This window comes from Chiloscyllium punctatum, chromosome 18, assembly GCF_047496795.1.
Source record: "Chiloscyllium punctatum isolate Juve2018m chromosome 18, sChiPun1.3, whole genome shotgun sequence".
In the NCBI taxonomy this organism is placed as follows: Eukaryota; Metazoa; Chordata; class Chondrichthyes; order Orectolobiformes; family Hemiscylliidae; genus Chiloscyllium; species Chiloscyllium punctatum.
Window position 1 is genome coordinate 61,814,497 of NC_092756.1, and position 23,724 is coordinate 61,838,220.

Below are 23,724 nucleotides of genomic sequence, written 5' to 3' on the forward strand. Positions count from 1 at the left end.
GTGTAGTTGACTATGGTGAAGAATGCCAGGGACTGCAGGGATGTATCAATCAGGTGGAAAGGTAAAATGCTGAATGGAATTGAATCCAGATCAATGAGTGTTAATGAATTTGTGGAGAAGGAACAAAAAAAGTGATTATTCTGTGTGGTGCAGACGGACAAAGAGATCATGGAGTGGACATTCACGATCGCTAAATATCAATGGACAGGGGAATCAGTTGGACGGAAGTACGTACTGCAAAAGTTGGAAATCAGAATCAAGATTAGAGTGGTGCTGAAGAAGCACAGCAGGTCAGGCAGCATCCGAGTGGAAGAAAAAAATGACGTTTCGGGCAAAAGCCCTTCAACCGGAATAAAGCTGGAAGCCTCGAGGGTGGACAGGTAAACGGGAGGACTGGGTCGGGGAAGAAGTTAGCTGAGAGTGAAAAAGTGGATGGAGATGGGGTTGAAGGTGATAGGTCGGAGAAGAGGGTAGAGCGGATATGTGGAAAGGAAAATAGACAGGTGGGACAAGTCTGTAGGTTGGTGCCAAACTAGAAGTTTGGAACTAGGGTTAGTTGGGCGTGGAGAGATGAGAAAACTGGTTAACACCACATTGATGCCCTGGGGATGTAGGGTCCTGAGGTGGAAGATAAGGCGTCGGGTGGTGAGAGAATGGCGTTGGAGGAGGCCCAGGAACTGCAAGTCCTCGAGAGAGTTGGGGGTGGGGGTTGATGTGTTATTCATGGGACGTTGGGGTTGGAAAATGCGGGTTTACTGGAAGTGTTCTCTGAAGTGCTCTGCGAGAAGGTGTCTGTTGGCCCCAATGTAGAGGACACCGCAATAACTGACATGTGTGGAAGTGCAGATGCACATTTGATGGATGTGGAAGGATCCATTCGAGCCTTGGAAGGATGTGAAGAGAAGATGGCGGTGCAGGTTTTGCAATTGTTGTGGTGGCAGGGGAAGGTGCTGGGAGGGGAAGGTGGGTCATTGGAGGGCGTGGACTTGGATAGGTAGTCGTGCAGGTAACAGTCTTTGTGAAAAGTGGATCGGATTGGGGAGGGAAATATACCCCTCGAGGTCAGAGTTGCTGACACCTTTTACAAACCCACTTTTTCCCACAGATATCTGGATTATACCTCCTCCCACCCCAACTCTTGCGCAAATATTGTCCTGTATTCCCAATTCCTTCACCACCAACTCGTCTGCTGTCAGAGACGAAGCATAACAGTTCAGGCTACATCCGAGGAGCTGTAAAATCGATGTTTCGTGCAAAACCCCTTAATCAGGAATACAGGCAGAGTGCCTGGACGGCGGAGAGATAAATTAGAGGAGGGTGGGTGTGAGGAGAAAGTAGCATAGAGTACATTGAGATTGGGAGGGGATGAAGGTGATAGGTCAGGGAGGAGGATGGAGTGGATCGGTGGAAAGGAAGATCGGCAGGTAAGACACGTCATGCGCTCAATGCTGAGCTGGAAGTTTGGAGCTGGGGTGAGGTGGTGGAACAATAAACGAGGAAACTGGTGAATTCCATATTGATGCCCTGTGGTTGCAGTGTTCCGAGCGGAAGATGAGGCGTTCTTCCTCCAGGCGTCGGGTGGTGAGTGAGCGGCGGTGAAGGAGGCCCAGGTCCTCCATGTCCTCGGTTGAGTGGGAGGAGGAGTTGAAAATTTGGGCCACAAGGCGGTGTGGTTGATTGGTGCGGGTGTCCCAGAGATGTTCCCTAAAGCACTCTGCTAGGAGTGTTCCTGTCTCCCCAATGTAGAGGAGACAGCATCGGGAGCAACGGATACAATAAATGTTATTGGAGGATGTGCGGGTAAAATGCTGATGGATGTGGAAGGCTCCTTTGTGGCCTTGGATGGAGGTGAGAGAGGAGGTGTGGGCGCATGTTTTGCAATTTCTGCGGTGGCAGGGGAAGGTGCCAGGACGGGAGGGTGGGTTGTTGGAGGACGTGGAACTGACCATGTCGTCACGGAGGGAACGGTCTTTGTGGAAGGTGAAAAAGGGTGGGGAGGGAAATATATTCCTGGTGGTGGGGTCCGTTTTGAGGTGGCGGAAATGTTGGTGGATGATGTGGTTTATGCGAAGGTTGGTAGGGTGGAAGGTGAGCACCAGGGGGGTTCAGTCCTTGTTACGGTTGGAGGGATGGTGTCTGAGGTCGGAGGTCCAGGATGTGGACGAGATGCATTGGAGGGCATCTTTGAGCACGTGGTAAGGGAAATTGCTTTCTCTAAAGAAGGAGGCCATCAGGTGTGTTCTGAACTCTATGCTACATTCTCTCCACCCCCACCCTCATCTCATTTATCTCTCCACCCTTCAGGCTCTCTTCCAGTAGTCCTGATGAAGGGTTTTTGCCCGAGATGTGAATTTTTCTGCTCCTCGGATGCTGCCTGAACTGCTGTGCTTTTCCAGCACCACTCTAATCTAAACTCTGCTTTGAAGCATCTGTAGTCATTGTTTTTACCCTCTGCTCCCAAAGGATCAGTTCCACCACAGAACACATCAGATGGTCTCCTTCTTTAAAGACCGGACCTTCCCTTCCTATGTGGTTGAAGATGCGCTCCAACGCATCTCATCCATGTTCCGTACATCCACCCACGAACCCCACGCCTCTAACCACAACAAGGATAGAACCCCCCTGCTCCTTATCTTCTATCCCACCAACCTCTGCATAAATAACTTCATCCGCTGACAGTTTCGCCATCTCTTAACGGATCCCACAACCAGGGATATGTTCTCCTCCTCACCCCTATCCACTTTCCGCCAAGCCCATTCGCTCTGTGACTACCTAGACAAGTCCATGCCTCCCAATATCCCACCCTTGTCTCCCGGCACCTTCCTCTGTCACTACAGGAATTGCAACATCTGCACCCGCATCTACCCCCCAACCTCCATCCAATGCTCTAATGGAGGGTTCCATATCCATCAAATTTTCACCTGCACTTCCACACATGTCACATCTTGTATTCGTTGCTTCTGATGCGGCCTACTCTAAATTGGGGAGACCGGGTGCCTTCTCACAGAGAACTTCAGAGAATATCTCCAGGACACCCGCAAGAATCAGCGCCAGTGTTCCCATGACCAAATATTTCAACTCCCCCCCCCCCCCCCACTCTCCCGAGGACATGCAGGTCCTGGGCCTCCTCCATCATCACTGCCTCACCACCCAATGCCTGGAGGAAGAAAGCCTCATCTTCCGCCTCGGGACCCTTCAACCCCATGGCATAAAGTTGGACCTCACCAGTTTCCTCATTTCCCCGCCTCTACCTGACCGCAATTCCCAACTTCCAGCTCAACACTGTCCTCCTAACCAGTGCATCTTCATTCCCATCTATCCACTACAACTTCTTGTCTGACATATCATATTCACCCCCCTTCTACATTCACCGACAGCACTCTCAGCTACATTCTCCCCGGCCTCGCCCCCTCCAATTTATCTCTCCATTCCATATGCGGACAGTCTCATTCCAGATCAAGAGCTTTTGACTGAAACGTTCATTTTTCCGGCTCCTGAGATGCTGTGCTTCTCCAACACAACTCTAATCTTGCGGGGAATCAATTGATTGAGAGCGTTTTCCAATATTTTCTATTGTTGACCACAGGCTGTATATGATAGTAGAGCTTTAGCATCCACCAGTTTAGTGAACAGCTAAAGGACTGAGCACAAGTCACGTCACCGCATAAATCTACTTTTTTTTTTAATTGCAAGATAAAAGATGGGAAGCTGAAATATGCAACCTGGCCCATCAAGACCGTTTCACCAATGAGTTTATCACTGATTTCCTTTCCAAGTCAGAGTGCTATGGGCCTTGGAGGAAACTTGCAAATGGTGGCGTTTCGTTGCATCATCCAAACCTGTCCTTGTAGTCAGTACAGCAGTTGATCTTGGAAGGTTCTTTCAAAAATGCCCAGATGACTTACTCTAGTGCATCCTGTAGTTGGTGCACTCTGCTGCAATTGTGCCTTAGCGGTGAGGGGAATGAATATTGCATGTATTGCAGAGGGTACAATCAAGTGACTGCATTGTCGTGGACGGTGTCCAGTTCCATAAGTGTTATTGAAGTTACACCCATCTAATCAAATGCTGAGAGTTATGTTCCACGTCCCATTTATGCCTTGCAAACGATGTAGGATTTACGGAGACACGAGTTGCGTTGATAATCAAAAAATGTCTACCAAAGGACATGTTTTTGTTGTCAAATTGTATATATATCCAGTTTCTATCCGTTTATTTTCCTAAATAAACGAGGTAATTTGGTTACAGTAAAGTCATTGAATGTCAGTGGGATATAATTATATTCTCAATTGTCAGAATTATCATTCCTGTGTTTCGTCCTTGTGTGGACCAACTCACTATCTGATTTCAAGTTCCAATTCCGGTCTGAGCTTCAAATTTCAACCGTTTCTTCACATAAATTTCTTCACCTGCCTTAAGAGTATGTAAGGACGCGGCAGGGGACAGCAGAGATTTACGAACATGTTGTTTACACTGGAGAAAATGGAGCTTTGTGGACTGATTGGTTAGGCTGGGATTATTCTCCTTCAAACAAAGGAGGCGGAGGGGACCTGTATAATCACATAATAACATTTATAAACGTTCAATATGCATGGGATCTTGACAGGGTAGTTATGGGCAGTTGGTTTACTCTTTGGTATGAAGAGAGCACCAGAGGACATTAACTCAGAATTAGATATTACCTATTTAAATCAGAAATGAGGAATAATTTCGTTGCTCAAGAGCCAGTGACTCGGTGGAACTCCTTACCGAAACTGTTGTTGAGGCTGAGTTGTGTATTTTCAAACTGTGCCAGACAGATGTTTAATCAGAAAGACGATGAAGCTTTGTCGAGGCAATGCAGAAGAATGGAGTTGAGGGTTATCAGATCAGCCATGAGAACTTTGAATGGTGGAGCAGATTCGATATACTGATTGGCCGACTTCTAATCCTACATTATTTGGTCTAACAGCTTATTTTATTGATAAATTTAGAGTTCCAATGGGCTGGGATGAAGGGATAGAAAAGGTTTCTCAAACTGATCAGACAGATCAGGAACTTGGCTCATAAGTTCATGAACAAGAAATGTGCTGTGGCACGGAGACAACATATAGCACTGGGCACATCGCAGATGTGTTTGTGCAGAAGTTGTGATTGCTAAAGAAAATTGGTGAATCTTATTTTGTTGCCAAATTGGTGATCACGCTGGATGATGGATCGTGGTATGATTCACACAGCAATAGTTTATGAAAGAATGAAAGGTTCTTTTCAACGTTTTCTGCCGTTCCAATTCAATTGATTGTTTAAAATACTGATCAGAACTTCGTATGGATAAACGATTGCACCCGATCTCTCCGTATTTCTTTCACTTTCATTCGTTGTAAATTCATATAAAATCAAGAAAGGAGGAAAGAAACATTGCCCTTGTTTTTCATTATCCCAATTTAACTTACAACAGAAACAAATTGCTTTATTTCGACTTTGATGAGGTATTAATTTATCATAAATGTCCGATGCAATGAAGGGCAAGAGCAAGATTCTCCATCCAGTGTATGCAGAAGAGGCGAAGAACAAAGGAAAACCACAGCTGCGTTTGATAGAAGTAACAGCCAGAGTAGGATTCAAATCCACACATGCACAATAAAAGACCAAGCCGTCGCCTTAACCTCCGAGCCACTTCAGCCCATTACAAAGAGGCTCACATGTTACCACATCACGATTACATATGGCGCACCAAGGGGAGAAGAAATTCCCTGAGCGGAATCTAATCCACACCATTATGTTTCAGTTTTCAGCGGAATAATAATGCCAGCAAAATCCAAGGAATTGACCTTATCCTTGGAAGGAATACCTTCCCCTTGATTCATTCCGAGTCGGAACTGTCTCAGAATGAATCGGTAAACATGAAAATCCCGTCACATTCACACGCACATTTAGTCTTGGCGCATAATTTCTTCAGACAGTTTCTCTCTCACGTGCAGAAGTATATATGGAGAGAGAAGTGAAGGTGATGCTTTAGCTCGATGGTCTTTCTCATATGGCTGAACCTGAACTGGGTAAAATTCCCGAAAATGCAGTTTTGTTCGTTTCTTTTTATTACTTTTGCTGCAACTTCACACTGTTCATTCCAATGATCGGAAGTGAATTGGCTTTATATGATTGGAACGTTTAATGTTGTATTCAATTTTGATCCGAATTTATTTCAGCTTAAAGAAAATACAGATGAGAAAAACAGAAGGCTAAACTACAAAACAAGATGTCAGTTTTGATGCTCGGTTACTTTGGCAGATTTGAGTGGGTGTCAAATGAACCCAACATCATGGCGATGGTCCTCCCATCTTTAAGGCATGGGATTAAAGCAGGAAATCGATCTCCGAGAGACGGGTCACTTCCTATTCATTCTGGAATATCTTTCCTTGACAATATACACAATCTGCTCCGTTCCATTTATAATGCTTCATGTGGAACATTAATATAAATCTTTCAAAATTCTGAGTTTTTTTGCTGAATCTTATTCAGCTGCATACGTTTCCAATATTTCTTTACATCTAAAGTCGTCCAAATTAGACATTGTTTCCTCGCACCTTCCACCCCCCACACCCCACTTTTCCACTTTTACCTGGCGACAGGCTGTCTCTCTCCTGGTGAAACTCACTGCTTGTGTGTCTCTAAATGTGCCTTTCCAAATATTTTGGAAATAGATTCTCTGAGTGACAGAATTTCTGCACCCATGAATTATTTGTCCTACATCGATGGTTTTGAAATCTTGACATTCAGAAATTTACGAAATTGAAAGAGTGAATTTACCACCTATTTACTCTCTCCAAACCTCAAACACTCTGGGAAACTTCCATTCGGTTTTCCTTGGTTTAGTTTCAAGTTTTCCAAAACACAAATAAATGAAATTCCATCCCCACTAAACGCCGTCAGCATAGTCTCTAATGTCTTAGCAGCCCAGTAAACACTGGCTGTGTCCTCTCTGATAGAATCACAGTTTCCCTACAATGCAGAAAGTACAATTCAGCCAATCGAGTCTGTAGGGACCCTCTGAACAGCAACTCAACCAGATCTAGCTCCCGTCTCTATCCCTGCAGGCCTCTGGCTTGTGACATCAAATAATCCTGCTAGGATAAGAGCTGGCATCGTCTGACTGCTGACCTTATCACTGCGTTACCCATGGAAAATTCACTTAACTTACTGAAGTCAATCCCTGGACACATAAGAGCAATTTAACACGGCCAATCCACCTAAACTACAAACTTAAGAGCAGTGCGAACCACTGAGCAAACGTAACATCGCATTGAAAGCTATCTGTATCATGTGTAATGGTTTACACACTGGTAACTCATCCTCGTGAAAGCAAGCTGCTCCCATTTATCAGAATTCAATGCATCCAAACGCGGTTCTACGCTGTACAACTTCATTAGTTCTGTTGGAAATGTTTCTGCACTCAGATCTGAATGGGTTTACTCTGTTTTCTTCCTCAGATTCCTGCTTTAAATAAACACATCAGTCAGGAACAACTCTATAAAATGGTTTTCGTTCCAACACAAACACAATGCGTAGTTTGCAGAAGTTACATGTTTGCACTTTCACTGACACTCTCTCTGCCCAGGAGCTGCAGTCCTTCCCCAGCTGATTCAGACAGCACTGTCCTTCCTGTGACATATCCCATCGAGAATAGAAGGCCAAACATGAATAGCCTTCACTGGGGAACAGAGCCACTAGTTTAGAACCTTTATGATGCCCCCAGCGGAGAATTGAGCCCAGTGACAGGCGGGGACACTAGCCACGATACTGTGGAGAACAACAACATCGAAGGAGGCCGTTCAGCCTGTTATGGCTGCACTTTGTCCAACACAACTGTTGAACGACCTGAATCAAGTTTTCCATCGTTTAGCCCATATTCTTCTATGTCTTGTCATCACAAATTCACATCTGAATTTTTTTTCAGGTTAAAAGGGTTTCCGTCTCTCTGACCCTTTCTAAACATCTACTCAAACCTTTCTGTCTTTTCCTGAAATCTCTTGGCCCCAGTGAACGATCCCTACATCAATAGAAAACGCTTCTTTCAGACTATCCTATCCATATCCCTCATTATTTTGTACATCTCAATCATGTCTTCTCCAATCTCCTCTGCTCGGCGACAAACAACCCCAGTCTATCCAATCTGTTTTCATAACTGAAACTCTTCAGCCCAGACAACATCCCAGTGAATCTCTCCTGCAATATTCCCAGTGTGATCACATCCATGCTCTTCTGTGAATTGCAGAACTGCACAGTCATCTAGCTACAACCGAATGAACATTTTTTTAAAGATTCTGTTACAGTATGAGGGCGTCGCTGGCTCGGCAGTATTGATTGCGATCCCTAACTGCACAGCGAGTAGTTGAGACTCAACCATACACTAGTGAGTCTGGAGTCACATGGAGGCCCGAACATGTAAGAATGGCAGTTTCATTCCTTAAAGGACGCCAGATAGTTTTGTTTTTTTTTTCAAAAATTGGCCATGGCTTAATAGGAGTTATTAGAATCGTAATTCCATATATTTATTGAATCCCAACTCTACCACCTCGCATGGTCGGAGTCAAACGCGGGTCCCTGGTGTCTGAATAAACAGTCCAGTGTTCAGTGGTAATAGCGCTTGGCCATTGCAGAAAAGCAGTGAAAATGATCTTATCCAATGAAGTCGCTTTTCCCCGATACTATCCTGTGCCATTTACCTGAGCTTGACCCTCCCCCCCAGTAATCTATGTTCCATGTCAGTAAAAGCTGCTACATGAGTATTCATCTCTCAACAGTGGTAACCAAATGGATCAACTGGTCTGCAGGTGCCGATGGTGGGGTTGCGGCACGTTCACCCAGCAACAGTGGCTGCAGCCACACAGACTGATCGGTATCAATGTGAGAGTCAGTGTTTGATTCTGCAGTGCCTGAATGAAATAGGAAATGACTCCACAAACATATGATGAAAGAGCTGCGCTCCGAAAGCTAGTGCTTCAATTAAACCTGTAAGATCATAACCTGGTGTCGGGTGATTTTTAACTTTGCACTCCATAGTACAACAGGGGCATCTCCAAATGAATGAAATTGGATGGAAAGTTCAGTTAGTGATCGTAGGAGGGAAGAAATCTCTGAAAACGGGTGGATTGGAATTCTGAAACACAGAGATGTGAGCGAGCAGAACTTGAAGGAAAAAAGTCATTACTTTGGAGAAAATTACCATGTTAAAACAACTGATTCCATTGTGTTTCACAAAAGCCTGGGACAAACAGAGCGATTACTGCCGCGACTCAGATTAGAACCGAGGTTGCTGCGGCCATAACGCAGAGATCTAACCACTATGCGGTCACGGGATCACTCAGATGAGCACACTAACTCGAAGCAATAAGTACAGTATCATAAGAAATGTTAGGCAGAGCAACAAATGCACAATATCAGTGCTTAGCGAACAGTGGCAGATAAGTGGGAACTCAGAATGGGCTGACCGTTTAACAGCGGTGCCCCCAGTGGCTGTGGTGATTCCATCATTAATATGCTGAAGGCTGAGATAAATAGATTTCTCCAAAACATCAAAGACGACGGGGACAGTGCAGCTTTTGTTGAAATGGATGCTGCAATAGCAATGCAGTTTAACTTCGGCTAATTCACCAATTTTTCCACAGAAGGCAGTAACCACTGCTGCCACAGAGTCCCAATTCCCAGCCCCTGATTCAGAGGAACTGAGTGGCGCAGCCGCGAAGATCCAAATTGAAATCGGGATGGGAATGAGGTCGCAGAGATACTCAATGGCTCAAGTGATACAACCGGAGATTGCACGGTATTTCTATGACTGTTTAGAGGCGTAAGCAATTCCGAGGTTGGGACTGCTCCTGGTCAAAGGGAAAATTCTCCTGGGGCAGAAGGGAAAATTCGTTCCCGTTTATCATAATATAGCAATCGACAGTGCATCTTGCTGAGATAACTGAGTGCCACTACTGGAACGTGGGCGGCTGGTTTGAAGTTTAATTTTGCTTCACTATCACCCACTTCCCTGGAATGAATTGCTTTCACCATTTTTATTTCCAATTGTTTGATATCTTTCGGTAGTCTGCGGCGTTTTTGCATGATGAAGTGTTATACGATCTGCACACTGCGAAATCATGGCCACCACAAGTAAATATGAATCACTGATCTATATGAGAAAGCAGTGGAACTCGCAGCAGGCATGCTTCGTACGTTTGAAGGCGACATCAGAATTGTAGACAGTGAGGAAGATTATCTAAGATTCGAAAGGAGCTTAATCCAATGAGTCGTTGGACTGAAAAATGTAACATGGAGTTCAATCTGGAGAAGTGGAAGGTATTTCCTTTTGGTGCAGCAAGAAGAGTAGGGCTTTGTGTCGTGTTGGAGAATACGGAAGGTAGGGTTGCAGGCATATAATTCCTTGTAGTTTGCATCACATACAGACAGAATGGCTAAAAGGGATTTGACATACTTCCCTTTATTGCTTAGTCCTTTGTGTATACCAGATGGGACGTTAAGTTTAAGTTTTTCAGAACATTGATGAGGCCTCTTCTGGAATATTATGTGCAGTTCTGGTCGCCCAGTTGTAGGAATGATATTATTCAGCTGGAGCAGGTTCAGAAAAGTTATACACACATGATGCTGTGCGTGGAATCTTTGAGTTATAATGAAAGGCTGAATAGGCTGAGACTATTTTCAGATTCGAAATTGGATGCTTGATAATCACAACAGGTAAGGCAGCATGCGAGGAGCAGGCGAATCATCTTTTCACGCAAGTGTCGTTCATCAGACTATTGCCTGAAACGTCGATTCTCCTGCTCCTCAAATGCTGCCTGACCTGCTGTGCTTTCCAGGCACAACACTGTCGACTCTGATCTCTCATCTGCAGTTTTCACTTTCTCCTCGTTGAGACTGTTTTCACTCTAGGTTAGGGGTTTGAGCGGCGACCTGACAGAAGTTTATGAGAGGTAAGTTAGAGTTAACCATAGCTACCTTTTCCCAGGAGGGTAATTTCAAGATGAAAAGAAAGATTTTGTTTTAAAAGACATGAGGCATTTTTCTAGAGAAGGTGTTTTACATGTGTAATTAACTTGCTGAGGAAGTGATGGATGAGGGTACATTTACAACATTTCAAGAACAATTGGATCCAAACATGAATGGAAAGTGGGATTTTTAAAATAAAATTACTCATGCCTAGTTCATCACTTATTTCCCAGAGGACAGTTAAGAGTCAACCACGATATTATCCATCTCGAGTCTCATGTGGGACAGAGCAGATGAATATGACAGATTGCTTCCCGAAATCAGATGGGATTTTCCACACATTTGATTCAGGTCATCAAGAGACTCTTAAATTCCAGGTGCTTATTGAATTCAAACTCCACCATCTGTCATGCCAGGACCTGAACCGCTGGTCCCCAAGATATTACCTGGGTTTTTTTGGATTAGCAATGCAGTAATAAAACTACAAGGGCATTATAACCACTCAGCGGGTACAGTAGGAGGCAGATGGGACGAGATTAGTTTGGCAGTATGTTCAGCATGGATTGGTTGGACTGACAGGCCTGTTTTCATGCTGTATGACTCTACGATTGACGCTATTGGACAAATAGCTGGTTGGTTTTAACAGCAGCACTGACAGCATAATCGAACACCTGATGGGATATGTAATCCTGCTGGAGTCTCCGGAGGTTGTTTTGGTCAGTGATCCCTTCCCACACACGGGACTGGAGAACGGTCTCTCCCCAGTGTTACTGATTAAATGATATTCTATTTCTGTGGTTAATTGAATTCCATCCAGCAGTTCCCACATTGCCCTGCTTTCTCTCTGATATCAGTGTCCTTTTTTCTACCGACGGTGAACGATCCTTACAAATTGTGTCCACACAGATACGAATTCCGTTTTCCATGTTGTTAATGTGTTTTCATTCTTTCTCATTCACCCACAGGGTGTGAGTATGACAGGTCAGGACAACATTTATTCTTCGCCCCTCGTTCGTTGATGTCTCGCTACACCACAAACCCTGGTGCTATCCCAGCCTCGGGTGTCTGTCTGTGGGCAGTCTGAACATTCTCTGTGTGATTGCGTTTTCATTTCTCCCTCAGACCAAAGAAATGCCAGTTACAGGGATCAACAATGGGAAATGCAGGCTTATGGGACAGGGAATTCTGTGGGGTCTCTTGGGATGCGCTTCTGATGTACAGTGTGGACTGGAAGGGCTAACAAGCCTGCTTCCCCACACGATGGGGATTCGTGAATTAAGGGTCAGCTCATGTTTTTCTGGTCCTGGAGTCTCTCGTAGGCAGGGTGAACATGGTAGAATCCCCTGCATAAGGGACATGAATGAATGAGATTGCAGGAAATTAAAGTTATTATCTCTGTTCCTGAGGTCAGGCTAGCATTTCTGGTTTTATTCGTCGAACTTAAACATCACCGTTTCTGTGTCCCATTCGCCAAAGATGACAGGTTTAAAATATCAGCCCAACACCACCTTCTCCAGGTTGAAGTCTTGACTGTGTGGAAGAAACTGATACTGATCTGATGCAAGCAGTTGCAGCTGTCACGGCCAGTGTCGGAAACACAGATCCAAACAGCAAAATCATCTTTTAAACCAACACTGCAAAATATAAGGGCTCAACACGCTCCAGTTGTTCCACTCAGCTGTCTTAGCAAGATGCACTGTAGATCGCTATGAGAGTATAAACGGGGACAACCATTCCCTTGATCAGGAGCAAACTCAACCTAGGAATTTCTTGAGTCTCTATACCATCATAAAAGGACTGCACGCTCACCTGTTGCATCACTGGAGCCAGAGAGTAACTCCGCGACTCATTCCCATCCCCATTTCCGTTTGGATCTGGGTGGTTGTGCCGCAGTTTCTCTGATTCAGAGGCTGGGAACTGGTTTTATGTGTGATTATCTGCAATATTGATTACAACTTTAGGAAGCTGGTGAAGTCGCCGATGTTATGCTAAAATGCTATTGAAGCATACGTTTCAATAATATACTGTACTGTCCCCTGAGTCTTTGATGATTTGTCAAAATCTCTCAATCTCAGTTTTCAACATTCTCATCCAAGGTATCTCCACAGCCTCTGAGGACATCGAACGGAAAGATTCAGCTTATTGACAGTTCCCACATGTCTGTCACTGTTCGCTGAGTACTGATATTGTACATTTGCTTTTCTTCCGAACATTTTCTCTGCTAGTATACTTATTGCTGCTTGAAAGCATCCTGTTCTGTGGTTACTGTGATCGTGGTTGTCGGTATTTTGCATTGTGACCACAGCAACCTCGATTTGAAACCAAATCACGGCACTAAGTGTTCTCTCCGTTCTCTTTTTTTGTGACACATGCTCAGAAATTAACTGTTTTACCTTCAAATTCCACTCTCTCACATTTCTGCGTTTCATATTTCAGGATTCGAACACATCCGTTGTCGGAGATTTCCCTTCTACCCACCATAATTAAACCTCCTTTCCGTCCGTCCCCCCATTTCTCTGAGGCAATGCCCAAACTATCACTCTCTTTCACATTCATACTGATCTGTCTGTGCTGCTGCTACGTTGACTGTTGTTGGGTGAACTTGCCCCAATCCCAACATCGGGACCTTCAACCAAGTCGATCCATTTCGATACCGCGGTTGTGAAATTAATCCCCATGTAGCAGCTTTTACTGACTTAGGACAGAGACAATTGGAACGTCAGGCTCATGGAAAATACCCAGGGCAGTTTGGGTGAAAAGGTTTTTTATTGGAAAAGATCAGCTTTGTGGCTTTCTACGTTGGTATTGTGGTAACTTCATAGCACTGATAACCCAGAGACCGAGGTAATAGTCTGGGTACTCGGGCTTGAATCCCACCATGCCATGATCGTCAAATTTGGATTCAATGAATATCTGCAATGAAGAATCTAATGACTACTATAGATCCATTGACAATTGTTGAAAATAAATCAGTTTCACTGATGTCATTTCAGGATGGTATTTGCTATCCTGACTTGGTCTGGGCTGCATGTGACTTGAGACTCAGCAATATGGTTGAGTCTCAACTGCCTTCTGGGCAATTAGGAATGGGTCATAAATTCTACTTAGCCAGAATCGCCCTCATACTAATTCAGAAATTTTAAAACAAATGTTCATTAGGCTCACGCAAGAGTGTTGTTTGCAGTTTTTCAAGTCACATTATAGCAGGGATGTGATCACACTGCGAAAATGGCAGGTGATATTTACCGGGATATTGTTTGGGCTGAGGGGTTTCAGTTAAGAAGGAAGACACGACAGTGTGGAGTGTTTGTCGCAGTGCAAAGGAGATGTAGACAAGATATGATTGAGTTAGGGTCTGGAAAAGGTTGACTGAACGAGTTTCCCATTGATGGAGGGATCGATCAAGAGATTTGAGGAGAAAGGCTGAATAATTTGAGAAGATGTGTGGAAAGCTTTATCAGCCAGTGAGGGGTTGTAATTTGGAATACGTTGTCTGTATTGTTCAGTCAGGCAGAAACCCTTATGACCTGAATAAATATTCACATGTGAATTTGTGATGCCAAAACATATAAGGCTGTTGGATAAACATAGTGAAATGGGATTCAGTTCAATAAGCAGTTGTTTTTGACAAGTGTGGCCACAATTAACTGAAGGGCCTCCTTTGACACTCTTGTCCTCAGTAGTATCGTGGTTCGTGTCCCCGCCTGTCACAGGGCTCAATTCTCCGCTGGGGACAGTGTCACCGTTTTAAAACTGTCGCTAAATTCCCAAGTGCGGGTACTGATACCTGTCCTTCCATTCTCGATGGGGCATGTCACAGGAAGGACACTGCTGCCTGATTCAAGGTGGGGAAGGGCTGCAACTCTCAGGGAGGCAGAGTGTCAGTGAGGGTGCAAACATGTGACTTCTGTAAGCTGCATTTTGTGACTGTGTTGGAAAGAAAATCATTTGACAGACTTGTTCCAGATTGAAGTGTTTACTGGAAGCACGAAGGTGAGGAAGAAACAGGGTAAAAGCATTAAAATATGAGTGCAGAAACAGTTCCCGAAGCACGAATGACATTGTAAAGTAGAGGGTAATGTTTCGATACATAGAATTTGGGTTGATTTGCATTGATGAGGCTGAATTACCAGGTTATAAAGCCATTAAAAAAATGATACAGCATTTGCTCACTCTGATGGAGCAATGACTCAGTAATTCGCACTGCAATTCGGTAGGAGGGTTAGATTGATTGGGAAAATTAAATTGCCCTCTTGTGTCCAGGGACTGGATGAAGCATGTTAAGAGTGAATTAACCATGGGTTACGCGGGGACAAGGTCAGAAGTCACAGAATGACAGGTTATAGTCCAACAGGTTTATTTGAAATCGTAAGGGAGACGGCTGCCCCTTCTTCAGGTGAAATATACGGGAATAGGGAGGAGAACTAGGATTGGTGAGATGCTCTTCAGAATTTCGACACCGGATCGATTGACTGAAATGCCCTTTCTGCACGGTAGGAATCTGTGATTCTATCGGCGAGGGTAATGATGGTGTTTAATCGGGTGTAAAGCCATGAATGACGATCCTGACGGCGTGTACTGAAGATGAGAGTTTATTCACTTGTTGCCTTGGAAAATTTACAACAGTTATCCCTCTACTAAGGAAGACTTAATGGGGCTTTTTCAGGTTATGAAATGTTTGGACAGAATAGGTAGGTGGAAAATTCCCTCTTTCAAGTAAGTAAACATCTCAACGTCAGGCATACAACGCCTTTGATAAAACCTTTGAAGGACAAAGAAATGATGAGAACAGAATCGCTGTCACTCCGATAATCTGTTTTTCAAAATATTTGGAAAGACACATTTGGTGACATACAAGAAATAAATTTCACAAGGAGAGAGACAGTGTGTGGCTAGTTAAATGTTTTGGGGTGGGATGTAGTCGGTCAGAAGTTGTGGGGAAACAATGCCTAAGTTGGTTGACTTTAACTGTGAAGACATTTCCTGAACGCGTGCGGCTGAATAAGATTCGGTTCCAAAAACCCTGGATTTTGAAAGATTTGGCATAATATTCCACCTAAACCATTGTAAATGGAACAGAGTGGATTTTTCTTATTGTGAAGGGAAAATATTACATAATGAAAAGGAAGTGATTAGTTGCTTGGAGATCTACTTCCTGCTTTAATCAAATGTGTGAAGGATGTGAGGTCAAACACCATGATGTTTGGTCTATTTAATACTCGGTTAAATTTGCCAAAGCAACGAACAACAAAACTGGTGGGGTTTCTTCAGCAATTTACCCGTCTGTTTTTCTAAGCAGTATTTTCCTTAAGCTGAAATAAAGTCAGGCAAATTTGAATACATAATTTATCATTCCAATGAGATAAATCTAATTCATTTCCGATTATTACAATGAACATTGTGAGGTTGCAGCAAAATTAAAATGAAACGAACAGAACAGCGTTTCTTGAGATTTAATCCAATTCAGGTTCAGCCATATGAGAAAGGCCATTGAACCACAACATCGCCTTTATTTCCCTCTCCATGGCTGCTTCTTCACGTGTGAGAGAAAGTGACTGAAGAAATTACGAGTCAAAAGTAGGTGTGAATATGACGGAAAATTCTTGTTCTATGTTTCACTCTGACACAGTTCTGACTCAGAATGTATCAATGACAGCTATTCATTCTGCGAACATGGGTATTTATTGGTATTTGTTGTTATTATAATTCTGGTAAAAGCAGAAACACCATGGTGTGGATTCGATTTCACTCTGGAAATTTCCATGACTTTCACCACATGTAACCTGATGAGGTTACAAGTCACACCTCTACAAATCGTGCTGAGGAGACTGAGCGATTATGGTGGTGGGTTATTATACCGCTGTGCTCCACATTCACGGATTAGAGTCACACTCTGGTTGCTAACCATAAACCGCTCCAGCAGATTTTCTTTGCATCTCTGGTATACACTAGTTCGAGGACCTTGTTCTCGGCTTTCACTGCACGGGAGATTCATGAATAATCGACATCACATTAAAGTCGAAATGAAGAGTGAGAGCAGTCATTCTATTCAATTTTCGATTAAATTGGTGTAATGAGAAGGAACGCAATTTTCTTTCTGCCCCACATTCCATCTTGTCTTTCTATGAATTTCCATCGAAAGAAAGAGAAACAAATAACAAGAGATCGGGAGCACAAGTTTATCGAGTGGGGTTGTACATGAGTATTTTAACCTCACACTTCATACAGTGATCTGATCACTAATTCAAACAGTCACTCGGAATTGGAACCGTAGAAAACCTCTCCAATGAGACGAACCTTTCATTCTTTCACAAATTTCTGCTGTGTGTGAATCATACAATGATCCATAATCCAGCGTGATCACTGACTTGCCAACTGTCTAAGATCTTCTTCCTGAAGAAGGGCTTATGGCCGAAACGTTGATTCTCCTGTTTCTTGGATGCTGCCTGACCTGCTGCGCTTTTGCAGCAACACATTTTCATCAACTGTATAAGATCTACCAACTTTCTTCAGCAATCACAGCTTCAGTACACAGCCAGCTGCGCTGCGCCCAGTGTTATTTCTTGCCCCCAGGTCACGGCACATTTCTTCTTCCTGAGTTTATGAGCCTTTTTCCTGATCTGTCCGATCAGTTTATTAAAACTTTTCTAACACTTCATCCCATCCCCCCACAATTCTAAATTTATGAATAAAATAAGGCGTTAGACCAAATGTTAAGCAAGTGGAATTACGCCATTCAGCTCATAGAGTTTGCCCCACCATTCAAAGAAATCATGGTTGATCTGATAATCTTTAACTCCTTTGTGCTCACTTACCTCGAAAAAGTTTTATCATCTTTCTGATTAACTATCTGGCACAGTTTGAAAATGTCCAACAACACAGTCTCAACAGCGGTTGCTGAAAAATGCCACAGATTTTTTTGGCCCCTGAGCAAAGAAATTACTCCTCATTTCGGAATTAAATGGGCAATGTCTAGTTCTGAGGTTATGTCCTCCGGTGCTGTCCTCACAGCATGGGGCAAACCACCTGCCCATTTCTCCCCTATTAAGATTCCACGAATATTGAACGTTAATAATTCTCCCCTCCACCTCCTTTGTTTCGAGGAGAATAATCCCAGTTTAACCAATCATTTCACGAAGCTCCATTTTATACAGAGTTGGCAACATCCTTGTAAATCTCTGCTGTCCCCTGCAGCGTCCTTTCTTATTATTAAGACAGCTGGAGAATCTGCAGCGAGGAGACGGGTTGAAATTTCAGGCGCAGATGGGAATTGGAACTTGAAATCAGAAAGCGATTGGAATCGGATTGATCCACAGAATGACCAATACAGCAATGATTACTCTGACAAATGTGAATCTAATCATATTCAATTGACATTCAGTGTCTTCATTGTAACTGAATTCGTCCGTGTAATCGTCCTGGGAGCTAGTATTTAGGAGAAATGAAACCTGATCGCCCATATAAAGAAGTTGACTACAAAATAATGTCCGTCGGTCGACTTTGTTTGATTATTAACTCTTGTCTCCGTGAAGGCCACATCGTCTGCAACGCAGAAATTCGATGTTTAACAGAACCCTCTCCATTTGCCTAGGTGGGTGCCGCTTCAATACCAATGAAGGAACTGGAAACACTCCTCGACAATGCAGTCACATAAGTGTACATTGTTCAACACCTGGATATTTATTCCCTGAACTACTAACGCACAATTGCAGCAGATAGCACATCCTAGAAGATTCCGGAAAGTAAGTCATCCAGGTTTTGTTGACAGAACTGTCAAAGCTCAAAGACTGTACCGACTATAACGACAAGGTTGAAGCTGCACTGAAACGTCACCATTTACAAATTACCCTCCAAGGCACATACCAGCATGACTTGGAAAGGAATCAGTGGCAAATTCATTGAGTGGTGAAGCGGCCTTAATGGGCAAAGAGTTATACTTCAGCCCTCAACATCTTATTGAACAATATTTGAAAATGTTGATTATCGCATGGACCAGACTTGTGCTCATTCATTTAGTTGTTTCCTAAACTGGCGGTTGCTCAAGATCGAATATCATCCTGAGCCTTTGGTCAACAATATAAGATATCCAAAAAGCCTCACAAACATCTGATCTCCCGGTCCAACAATCTTCAGATATCTCTGAACGTTCACCCCAAGACCTCTTTTTTTCCTGTACACCACTCAGAACCCTCACTGTTATTGTTTCAACTCCACAAATTCATTACCACTTATTTGTCTGGATTCAATTCCATTCGCCGTTTTTACCTTCCACCTGATTGATACAACTCTGCAGTCCCTGATATTATTCATCACAGTTAACTGCATGACTAATTGTTGCATCGTCTGTAAACTTCTAAACATGACTCCTCCAACTAAGTTTGAATTATTGATCTACATCAGGAAACAGTGGACTCCACCGGAAACAGGCTCCAAGCATTGTTCATTGCTGGATGGGATGAACACCTGCAATAACAGCAGAATCGGACCTTGACTATCATTTGTAAACCTGATGGCAACTCTGCAGGTTGGTCTACTGACTGATTTCTTCTCACATATGGGAGTGGTGAATAACCTGTCCACATTGTGACTGAGCAAGTGAGTTTACATGTCAGTTGGTAATTGAATCCCTTCCTACAGACCCCTCCCCCATGGACCTGACTACATGGCGGCGTGAGTATCATTTTGGCTATTTAATTTGGATAATCAATTGAATTTGAATCCACGCTGAGACGACTCCCAATTTTTTCCATCATCCATGTATCTTTTTTATCCTTCCTTGCTTTCCCCCGGAGTGTGGCCATCATAGTCTAAACAACATTTGTTGATCATCCTTACCTCTCCTTGAACTGAGTAAGAGGGAATTTATGGGTGAACCGCACTATTGTGGGTCTGGAGTTATATGTTGGCAGGTCTCGTTAAGGATGACAGATTTTCAATTTGAAGGGACATGAATGAATGGGTTTTCAGCAAAGTAAAACTTTTTGTCATTCTTCCTGTGAGCGGGTTTATATTCCAGATTTTATTCATGGAATCTAATTACCAGCAGCTGCAATGGTCCAGGCTCCAAGGGTTGCTCCAATGGCCCAAATATCGCCATTACACTTGCAGATGACACGAAGATTGGTGGAGTAGCAGAAAGCTTAGGGGACTGTCACAGAATGAAGGAGAATATAGATATACAGGAGAGTTGAGCGGAGAAGAGCCAAATAGAGGTAAATACAGGCATATGTGAGGTGATGCATTTTGGGAAGTCCAATTCTAGAGCCACGAATACTGTAAACGGAAGTGCCTTGGGTAATGTTGATGAGCAGAGAGATCTGGGAGTTCAGGTCCTTTGTACCCTGAAGTTGGCTGCACAGGTGGATCGAGTGGACAAGAAATAATATGGCATGCTTACTTTCACTGGACCGGGCATTCAGTATAAGAGCTGACAGGTCATGCTAAAATTGTGCAAGATTTTGGTTCAACTGCATTTAGAATGTTGTGTACAGTTCTGGTTGCCAAATTACCAAAATGATGTGGACGTTTAGGAGACGGTGCAGAGAAGGTTTATGAGGATGTTGCCTGGTATGGAAGATGCTAGCTCTGAAGAGAGGTTAAGTAGGTTACATTTGTTTACATCAGAAAAAACGAGATTGAGGGCGACTCGATTGATGTCTGCAAAATCATGAAGGGTATAGCCAGGGTGGATAGGGATAAGCTTTTTCCCAAGGTGAGGGATTCAATAATGAGAGGTGACACATTCAAGGTGAAAGGTGAAAAGTTTAAGAGAGATAGTCGTTGGATGTATTTAACACCGAGGGTGGTAGGTGCCTGGATCGTATTGTCAGCAGAGGTCGTAGAGGCACTCACAGTAGATTCATTTCAGGTGCACCTGGACAGATGCATGAGTAGGTGGGGTGCAGAAGGATACAGACGTTTCGCAACTGGGTGAGAGATTTAGACAGTGGATTTGGATCAGCTCAGGCTTCGATGTCCAAAGTGCCTATTCATGGGCTGTAAATTTTCTTTGTTCTTTGTTCTTCTTTGTTACTACTCTGCCAACTTCATGCGACATTGCTGCATCTCAGAGAATGACATTGTCAATTCCAATTATCACAGAGGGAATGAGAATATGACATGTGGCAGTGTCGGAATGAAAGTGATGTACGCTGAGTGTTTACTGGGAGCAAGAGGCTGATGTGGAGAAGATGTGATCAAAAATGGGTCTTACTGTCAAAGTAACAAAACAGCGCATTGTTAAGAAAATTTTCAGTGAATGTTTTCATTTAATCGACCTCTCGCTTCAGGGTCCCCAGCACGCTTCAGCTGAGGTAGTCTGCAGTGCGGGTAATGCTACTGTTGCATCTTAATAATCTAATAAACGGAGACAAATATGATCACTCTCCCCACCTTTGACCAGGAGCACTCCCAGCTTTGGCATTTCTTGCGCCTCTGCGCCATAATAGAAGAAACACGTGCTCACCTTCAAACAATCAATCGATTTTGATACAATGGTTGTGACATCAATTCACATGTAGCAGCTTTTACCACATAGACCAGAGATTATTGGAGCATCAGGCTCTGGAAAAGGATACAGGGCAACACTGAGAAAAAGTAAATTTATTCGAAAATACCTCTTTCTGTGGACTTCTGCATCATTTATTTCACTTGCTCATTTAGCTCTATCTTGTCTATTGTGTGCAGTTCTGCAATTCACATGATAGCACGGATATGATAGCATTGGAAATGATGCAGCAGAGATTTACCAGAATATTGTCTGGGTGGAAGAGTTTCAGTTATGAAGAGAAATTGGATAGACTGGGGGCGTTTTTCTTAGAGCAGAAGATATTGAGAGGAAACATGATTGAGATGTACAAAATAATCAGGAATATAGATGGCATAGACAGAAATAAAGGTTTCTCTTTGATGGTGAGATCGATCACTGGGGTGGGGTAGGGTGGCATAGATTAAAGAATACAAGAGGGAAGATTTGAGTGAATGAGCAGACAAATGTTTTGAAACAGCAATTGAATAAAATCTGAAACTCAGTGCATGCAAAGGTGGCAGAGGCAGAAATCCCCATAACTTTCAGAATTATTCAGATGTGAATTTGTTTTGCCAAGACATACAAGTCGATAGGCCAAGTAATTTGAAAAAAGAGTTCGGATAGTTAAGCGTATATTAATTACCAGTATTAACAAATAGGCTTCTTTTTGCATAGAATTCCTGGGTAGTACCACCGCCTGTCACTGCGTGAGGTCGGGTTCAATTCGTTTCCTGGACTTGCGCTTGCATATTGAGAGGGCTCAGTGAGTGAAACTGCACCATTCAGCGTCATAAACCCGCCTTCGATTCAAGTCTTGTGTTACTGACTGTGTGGAATTTGCACACTCCTGCGCTCTCTCTCCCGTATATGTTTCCTCTGTCTGCTCCGATTGCTCCCCAGAGTGCAAAGGTGTGCAATTCAGGTAAATGGCAAACAAAATCTGAATGGAGTGGAAGTGTCGTAAATAAGAGACAAAAGTCAGAATTCCAGCTCGGGGAAAACAGAATGACCATTTCGGATCAACAGACCCTTCTTCGGAACTGTTTTAAATTCGCAATGTTAACTCTGATTTCTCTCCACTGATGCTGCCTGTCTCGCTGAACTTTTGGAGAAATTTCTATTTTTGTTGGTGTATCACAAGTGTGCGTTTAGAAAGATAGAGTGGGGGAGTATGAATCTCTTCCACGGCACAGTGCAGATTCAACTGGCCACATGGTTTCTGTCTGCACTGTGTCGAATTCCATTATCTCTGAACCTATACATTTTTCTCCTTTTTTTCAGTCCTTTGTTTTCACATCTCTCCTGCCATGTAATTTGCAGAGCAGGACAATCGACATTTCGGGCATAAACCACCATCAAACCGTTCCCACCTGACGCCGGGAAGATGAACGCCTCATATTCTGCCTTGGGACCCTGCAACCACACGGGATAAATGTGGATTTCAGCGGCTTCCTCATTTCCACTCCACTCACATTATCACAGTCTGAAACATCCAACTCAGCACAACCCTCAGGACCTATTCATCTCTCCCCCACTGTCTTATCACCTTCTCCCCGCCTCCATCCAACATTCGCTTTCACAGCTACCTTGCACCCAACCCCAACACCCTCCCAATTATCTCTCAGTCCCCACCCTCAAGCCTCATTCCTGATGAAAGATGTATGCCAGAAACGTAGATTCTCCCGCTACATGGATGCTGCCTGACCTGCTGTACTTTTCCAGCATGACACTATCGCCATGGCGAAGATAGACGAGCTCAGTTCAGGCTCTTTGTCTGGGAGCGGAGAAGGCTGAGTGAGGAAGTGATTAAGGTGCACATTAAGGGGATCGGTATGTGTGATAGGAATGAACTTCTTATGGGAAGAGTTAACATCCATGGTTCTCCGTTAAACGCAAGGGAGAGGATGTTCAGAGTAGATATAGGAAGAACGTTTTCACTCTTGAGAGTATTGTATAATTGGAACTCACTGTTTGAACGTATGGTAAAGCTATGAGTCATCAAAACATTTCAGGAGTATTTAGACGAATACTTGAGAAGCGAGAGCACACTTGGATAAGGACCAGTTACTGGCAAGTGGGGTGAAGATGTCTGATGAAAGATCGCAACACTGCACAGAAAATGCTGAGAATGAAAGCATGGGAAGGTTAAAGGCATGGAAACTACTGGCAATCTGTGACGAGGGGTCTCCGGAATGTTACATTCGTCAAAAGGTCACTGGGGCAGGTTG